Source organism: Tupaia chinensis, unplaced genomic scaffold, assembly GCF_000334495.1.
Source record: "Tupaia chinensis unplaced genomic scaffold, TupChi_1.0 Scaffold000098_1, whole genome shotgun sequence".
Lineage (NCBI taxonomy): Eukaryota > Metazoa > Chordata > Mammalia > Scandentia > Tupaiidae > Tupaia > Tupaia belangeri.
Window position 1 is genome coordinate 1,315,980 of NW_006159560.1, and position 8,727 is coordinate 1,324,706.

General features: G+C 40.2%; 1 protein-coding gene across 2 annotated transcripts in view; it reads right to left on the reverse strand.

Annotated features, from left to right (window-relative positions):
• ARHGAP10 (Rho GTPase activating protein 10) overlaps positions 1–8,727 on the reverse strand; it is a 366,526-nt gene that overhangs the window by 249,417 nt on the left and 108,382 nt on the right. The window lies entirely within an intron of this gene.

Here is an 8,727-nt window from a genome sequence, read left to right on the forward strand (position 1 = left end):
TTTGTCACCACATTCTTGTAGCGCCCTCTCCCCAGTCCAATTGTAGCGCTCTCTCCCCAGTCCAATTCTTCTGAATCACTTTTCATCTCAGCCACCAAAATCTGCTGTTCCCTGCACACCTGTTCCTCTATGCCATCAAGAATACTGGAAATGCATTACTTTTTTATCCAGGATTTCCATCCAAGATGACAGCCATCCACTCTTATATATTGACACTCCTTTGACCTGACCAGAAGGTCTCAATGGATGGTTTTCAAACATTGTAAGTCATACTTCTTCTTAAATGGTCTTTAAGTGTGTGTGTGTGTGTGTGTGTGTGTGTGTGTGTGTGTGTGTGTATGTGTATGTGTATGTGTGTCTTCACTGAAATATTGAAGAGCTGCAGTCATCCAAAGAGGCTAAGAGAAATAACCACATTTGTGTTTCACAACTGCTGCCTGGAGGACTAGTTCATGAGTAAATGGAACTGAATAAGTTTATTTTAGTACAAAAGAATTTTAAATCTATGTATATTTTTTTATAATGCACATGTTCCATAAATTTTCTGAAGATCCTTCCTACAAGATATACATCCAATACAATTAGCAAGAAAAACACTTGCACAGCCACATTTATTGTGGTATTATTCACAATTTCTAAGACATGGAAGCAATCCAAATGTTCACAAACAGGCAAATGGATTGAAAAAGTGTGGCACATATACACTACAGAATACTACTCAGCCATAAAAAACAATGAGATCCTAGCATTTGATAGAAAGTGGACAAATATAGAAGATTTAGAAGATTTACTGCTAAGCGAAGCAAGCCAGACTAGGAAAGAGAAGCACTGTATGTCCCTACTTAATATATATCAAATGTATGTCAAAAACTGAAATATTAGATGGTATAAAGGCATGGAGAACAACTGTGGAAACCAGAAACAGTAAGGGAGGAGGGTGAGAAATGGCAGAAGGTGAGACGGAGGGAATCAAGGAGAAAAAAGAAAGAACAAAACATTTAAGAAACACAAAACTGAAAATTATATGTTGAAGATAATATATATGATAATATCTTTGAGCCAATATACAGTACATTCTGGATGGGAAAATCCATTTTGTATACTGTAATGATATATGGTGAATAAATATGTAAAATATAAAATTTTTTAAAGGTACACATAATGTTCAAAGGTAGAGAGAGACACATTAAGTCTTACAAAGAGCTCAAAGAAAGGTATAACATCTCTAGGATACTAGGGTAAGAGAAAGATTCTATTCTCATTTCTGGCTCCTACTTATTTAGTGACATAGATCAAGACACTCCACCTTAATAAGTTCCAATTTCTTATTATTTTTAAATGAAGTGGTCAAGGGACCAGCTGTTAGCATAATGGCTATGTAGTTGAACTCCCATGTAGCTGACCACAGTTCGAGTCCCGGACCCGGTGGCTTAAACTCACGCCGGGAGCGTGTGCATGCATGCCTAAGATACCGAGAGGAGAATGGAGGAGAAGAGATTGTGGGGTGGCCATGCCCCTTTGGGGGTGATTTCTCACTTTTTCTATTTCTCTGTCTCTGTCTTTCTAGTGAGCGCATGTGCCCTGTAGCAAAAACCTCTCAAAAAAAAAAAAAAAAAATAAAGGGGCCAGAAAAAAGCCCTCCTCCAAAAAAAAAAAAAAAAAATGAAGTGGTCAAGTATAAGCTCTCCTACATTCCCTCTTTAAAGAGCCAAGGCCATTCCATTGAGTATTTTCATGATGGCATCTAAAAATGGTCTAGAGCTCATCTCAAAATCTTTTCCTCATAAAACAGCAGATTCAGCTAAACTAATTCCAATAATAGAATTATTCCTCTGTTTTAGACAATTAATGAGCTGGTTACATTCGGATGGTCTTTGGGGTGTGTGTGTGTGTGTGTGCACATGTGTGTGTGTATGTTGCTGTGGGCAGGGGAAACAAGAGCCCAGAGCTAGTTGCTTCCACGGAAGCAGAGAACAAGACTCCAGGGTATGAAATACAGGAATTGTGAGTTTCAATAGGGAAGTAGAGCCTAATGATGATAAGGCTGGCAGGCCACAGATGATGATGAGTCACCCACAGGGAGGACACTGAGTCATGAGCAAGGCCTCATATGGACAGGGCCTCAGGAAGGAGCCCAGGTTTCCTGTTGGAGACTACTCTTTCTAATTTTGGAATTTTAATTTCATTTAGTCCTAACTGTAATCTCTGTAGGATTCTAGGTCAGTTAAAAATAAAACTCTCAAAAGGTACATTCTTGAAAAAAGGCTTTACAATGATATCTGTATCAGACAGATTTTAACAGGTTTATAGGGGGGAAAAAAACCAAAAAGATGAATACATGAGAAAGCTATGTTGTCAGACTGTAAAGGTCCGTTCCAAGGAGAAAAGCTCTTCATACAATTCTGTCATTGACAAGTTTTAAACTAAACATGGGGGCTGGCAGGTGGCAATGGTAGTTGAGACGCTGGACTCCCACATGGCTGACTATGGTCCAAGTTTCAGAACTGGTTGGTGGCTTGCTTTCTCACTCTTTTCTCTCTCTGTCTCTTTCTAGTCAAACTGAAGAATAATAATAAATAACATTAAATAAATAATTACTTTAAAAAAAAAACATAGAAATAGTTTCAATAAATTCCAGATGAATTTTCTCCCATCCTGAATTGTACTACCAACAGAAATTCATATAAAAATGTGCTTGCAACTTTATCTGTGAAAAAGTGATTAAAATGTTTTTTTATCATGTAAAATATTAATAATAAGATGAAACTAAGAGCATAATATTTCCAATGGTCTCCAAGCCTTAAGCACTTTTTTTTTTTAGCACTTTACAGGAACTCACAACTCACAAGCAATATTCAACACATATTAAGTAACACTAAACTCCTAAGGCAGAGACCACAAACTAAATAACTCTTTGGAAATGACCAAAGCTTAGGCTTTTAAAGACTATTTTAATATCCTAGTAGACATAAAATCATCAAAAACCATATGGTGTATCCAGCTTTCAGACAGATCTATCTGTAAAGCAAGGTGCCAGCTGAGCCTTCACCTGCAGAGACTCTGATGTTGGCATGCTCCAGAATCACATAGAGAGTTTATCGAAACACGGACTACGGCTAGCCCATCCATGGGCTAGTGGTTAAGGTGAGTGGATCCCACATAGCTAATACTACAGTTTGAGTCCCAGGCTTGGCAGCTTGAAAAACACAACCAGTGCATGTACATGCATGCACAAAATCCCAAGAAAAAGGAGAAATGGAGAAGTGATAGTGGAGTGGCCATTCCCCACAGGAGTGCCTTCTCATTCCCTCTCTCCACCCCAACCCAAGAATAGCATGTACCCTCTGGAAAAATTGGAAAAAATAAATAAATAAATAACACTCAAACATGGATGGATAGACCTACCCCAGGAGGTCTTGGGTGGCGCCTGAGAACTTGCATTTGTGCCATGTTCCCGGGTGATGCTGATGCTGCTGGGCCAAGGACCATGCTTGGAGAACACTGGCCCTAGGGCACACTAATGAAAGAATGCCACAGCCCACTTCAGTGGCAGATGATAGAGCACTGTGCAGCTGCTAGGGGCCTAGATTCAGCTCATAGGTCAACCTGAACAAGCCAGGTGCACCTGTGATCCCAAATAGCTAAGAGGCTGAGGGATGGATCATGGTACGGGAAGACCTTGTTGAGGTTTTGCTCAAGGAAATAAATAAAATAGATACAAAAACAAAACATGCTATGACTTTTTTTTTTCTCAAAAGGTAAGACAGTTTTAATTCCCTTTCACAAATAATAACTTTTTTTGAGAGGTTTTTGCTATAAGGCATGTGCACTCACCAGAAAGACAGAGAGAGACAGAGAGATAGAAAGCAAGAAATCACCCCCAGTGGGGATGGCCACACCACAATCCCTTCTCTTCCATTCTCCTCTTGGGATCTTGGGCGTACACGCACCCATGCCCAGCCTGCGTTTAAGCCACCAGGTCTAGGACTCGAACTGAGGTCAACTAATGAGAGTCCAGCGACATAGCCATTATGCCATCTGCTGGTCCCACCAATAATGAATTTTGAAAAAAAAAAAAAAAAACAGTAATATTATTTTCAAACAAAAATTGTCATCAAAAATCAAAAAACTTACAGAAGCGATCTGAAATGAAAGAATGATGAGACAGGAGAGAAGGAAGGCAGACTGGACAGTGGAGACAAGGACCATGGTCTGATTTATAATAATCTGAATTATGAACATGCCTTCAGCATTTAGAAGCTAAGTGCCTTCTCCATGGCAGAAGCTCAAGGCAAGTCACTCAGCAAGTATCCCCTGGCCCACTGTTGTCACAGGGGTAAAGTCTATGTTAGAGAAAAACAATGTGAGAGAAAAGAAAGGTCTCAAGATCCTGCAGCGTGTGTATAAGCCAAGGGCCATCCTACCACAATGGAGAGTTAATGCGGGTAGACCATACGCCTCTCACCCTGCTTGGAGGTTTAGGCTGCATCTGGCACCCCTGGGAGTGTGGGAATGGAAGGGAAGCACTGAACGGCATCATCTCAAAACACTTTTCATGCATCCTCTGGCAATCTCTACCTTTTCTGGTATTCCTTCTCTCCAGTTTTTCTGAACCTCTGGGCCTTACCCAATTGTTCTACTTGACAAAATCCTTAAAAACTAAGCAATCATTTTTGTGGCTAAGAACAGAAAGTAAGTGATCAGATAAAAGGATACATGTAGAGGAGCAAATATGATATGAAAGGCTTTTACAAGCATAGCATAAACACTACAGAACTATTTTAAAAGTCCTTAGATTCCTGGACAGCTGCCCATCTCGGGTAAGTACAACATGTCCTGCCATGCCAGAGAGAGTATCTCCGGAATTCTGGCAGCAGAACACCACACAGCACTTTCCTCGGAGAACATGCACAAAAGTGAGCACAGCGATTCTGACCACTCATTGCACCCCACTCTGCTCCCCAATTCCAGTGATTCCCTTTCACAGTCAAGACTGGCAACACTATCGGTAAAAATGACTCTCTTGAAAACACTGCCCTGACAAAAGACAACATCCCTGACAAAAGACAACACTGACTTTATTAAAAGGCACTTCTGTTCCCAGAAACTGGACTTCCATGTGTAAAGCTTTCTCTGTTTTCCTAATTCAACCAATTGTCCCCTGAAAGGAGGAAATTAGTGCTTCATCTTTCCTCACTGGCCAACGTGCACTCATCCTTCAACTCTGCTCAGAAATCACCTCTGCAAGATGTCTTCCCTGAATTCCCCAATCCCTCTGTCACCTCAAAGCACACTGAAATGACATGCGGTTGGGCATCTTCCCAAATGGCCAGCCAGCTAACTACTCAAGGAAGACACCACATCCCTTATCTTTATTTTTCTTAACCAGAGTGCACATGCACTCACCAGAGAGGGGCAGGGACTGGGGAAGGAAAGCACTCCCCAGTAGGGTATAGTCACACTGCAATCCCTTCCTCATTGCTCCATCCATCCTGATGGGATTTGGGGCACCCACATAAATATGCCTAGTGTGTCTTTCAAGCCGCATGGGCTGGGATTCAAACTGTGCAGTCAGCCATGTGTGATCAGGCTCCCTAAACCCCCAGGTCGCAGGCCCACTACATGCCCATGTATTCTGGCACAGTGCTTGGCATGTAGTAGGCACACAATAATATCTTTTGAACTAAATACAGCCAATTTAGGAATACAGATTAGGGACGTGAACATACGTTCCCAGTGGCACAAAACCTTGTAGACTGTTGAGCTTCCAAAGAGATGATTTTAACATTTTAAATCTCAGGGTCCCGTTGACATATATGGTACTGTCTTTGACTTAATCTTTGACTTAACTAATATACACTGTATTCATGCTGGGAAAAACCATGTTGTACACTGTAAAGATGCACAGTGATTAAATGTAAATTTTAAAAACTGGAAAAAAAGAGTACACTGTAATGTTTAATAAATGCCGATAGCTTTGTGAAATTAAAAAAAAGAAAAAGCTCAAAAGTCCTATTTAACAATACTTAGGATACAAAATGCTTTTTTTAAATATCTGGAATTAGTCTTTGCCTTCTAAAATACAGATTTTCATATGATTTGATTTAGTATTTTAATAATTCAGTCTTAATTATGAATATCTAGGGGGACCGGCAAGTGGCATGGTGGTTAAGGCGCTGGACACTCCCACATGGCCAACCACGGTTCAAGTCCTGGACCTGGCGGCTTGCTTTCTCCCTTTCTCTCTCTGGGTCTCTGTCTCTCTCTGATCAAATTAAAATAAGTGAATAAATAAAATTAAATAGTTAAAAAATTTCTGTTTTAAATATCTGATCATTATACTACACTGTTATTTGAGATAGAACTTAAAAAAAAATAACTGCTTTTAAAGATTAAATGACCATTAAGGTGGTATTTAAATTCTTAGAATAAATTTTAGAATATTTCTACCACCATATTACAGCTGTTATTTTGCATTCCTTCTTTTTTCCTTAAGTTTATTTATCTATTTCTTTTGTGAGTTAGAGAAACAGAGAGACCAAAAGGCAACACCCCAACAAGGTCTGGACGCTGCAACCTACTCCCAGCCTTTAGCCATCCCTGGATTGAGCAAGTGCACATCTGGCATACTCAGGGAGTTCTCCGGACTTGAACTAGGAACCTTCCCATGAGGGATTGCCTGACGGTGTCACGTTTTACCACTGTATCATCATCTAGCCATTCTTTTTACATCTGTAGCTTTTGATGAGTTGCAGGTGTACGATCATCTTAAGTAAAACAGAAGTTTTTTGAGTTCTCAAGTTAAACTGTCATCCATTCTAGCTCCTTAAAGACCATATCTTCTAGTCGCTTTGTTCAGGAGATTTGAACCTGTTAAACTGCTAAAAAGAGATCAATGAATATTTGCTGAATGCTCAGGCTACCAAAATAGTATAATTAAATATCAAAGAGAGCTGAGAACAAAAAACTGATAACATGAATGTCACCAACCCACACACCCTTCAAGTAGTGGAACGGTGACATCATGGCACTATTTTTACCCACTCTCAGAGGCCCGCTCCTGTGTTCCCACCCTGCAAGCTCCAGCTCAAATACTCCTTCCATGAAGTCCCTCCTGACACCAGAGGTTTAGCTGCTCTCCACGCTCGTCAGCCACACTCTAAACATTCATTATGCACTTAGTATACTGTAATTCACTTTCTACAGTTATTCTCCAGAACCACATGGAAATTCCTTGAGGTATGTGTCTATTCCTATTTAAAAGGTTAATAAGGCTGGTGTCATGAGCATTCAGCAAATATTCATCGATCTCTACTAAGGTGTCAAGTTTTTTTTAGCAAGCATTCAAAGGTATTGAAAGAAACAAAGGTAGCCATGCAGTTGTCCTGGTTCACGCAGTCTTCATGACTAAAAACACAAGTGATCACTGACTATCAAGATTATACCCGGACTAGCTGATGGCGTAGTGGCGAAGATGGCCGGACCCCAAGTGGGCAACTACGCAGTTTGGTCCCAGACCCAGCACATCAGATATATGTGTGTGCGCATGACCAAAATCCTCAAAAGGAGAGGAAAAGAGAGGAGAAGGGATTGTGATGTGACCATCCCCCATGGGGGGGGTGTCAAACTTTTTCCTCTTAGTTTCTCACTCTGTTTCTCTCAGGTAAGCATTCAGGCCTCTGACAAAGTTATTAAAAAAATATAATAATAATTAAACAGAAGTACCCAAAAAATATCAATATGGGTGAAATATCATACTTTTCCTGTTAATTAATTTCATTATTTTAACTCAAGAAAGTGCTATTTTAAAGGTTTCTTTGCCTTAGGCTAATAAAAAGTATCAGGAATTTTTGACATGGGGTAGAAAGAGGGGAAGAATTGATCGATTTAAGGTGACTTTTAAATTTATCAATCGAATGTAGTATATTTGGCTCTATATTCAAAGAGCCCAGCTCTTATTGAAAAGGAATAGGGAGGGAAGGAGACACAGAATTGGAATGACTACGAGGAAAACCTGAAAATGACCTAAGTCCTCACGAAATTAAGGTATTGTGTATTGGCCGATATTAGGAATATCCAAGTGCCAGTTATTTTGAGATACATACTTAAGTATCTCTGGATGAAATAATATGATCCTGGGCTTTCTGTCAAAATAATGGGGGAGTGGTGAGAAGTATCGGAGAAACAAGATTGGCTGTGAAGCTGGGTATTGAGCACCTGTAGTTTAATAATATTTTCCTCTCAAATGTTTGGGCATGATGAAATGTTCCAGACTAAAAAGAAAGACAGCATTCACAGGTATCCCGTTAATTCTCTGGATGGTTACAGTGGTTCCCCACTGCCTTCTGGCTTTGCCACCTAGCTTCCTGATATTAGCAGGCGTTGATGTTCCACAGAAGGGTTGTAACATACAGTGCCATTCCTCTTTGAGGTTCATGGCCTTATATAGACACCACCCCATTCTCACTTCCACTCTGCACTAGGAACCCTCAGCCTACCTAAGACAGAGCTCTACTAATTGCCATCACAGCTGAAGTTTAAATCAGCGTATCAGCTACTAACAGCTCAACGAACATGCTATCTATACCATACAATGCGGAGCACAAACCACATCCTAGTTTTCAGCCTTACTGATTCATTCCAAGAATCCTAAAACCAAAACAGAGTATCAAGACAGACTGTGGTCATATGGCATTTCCACAGAGCCAAAATCCAGGGTGAGTCTGC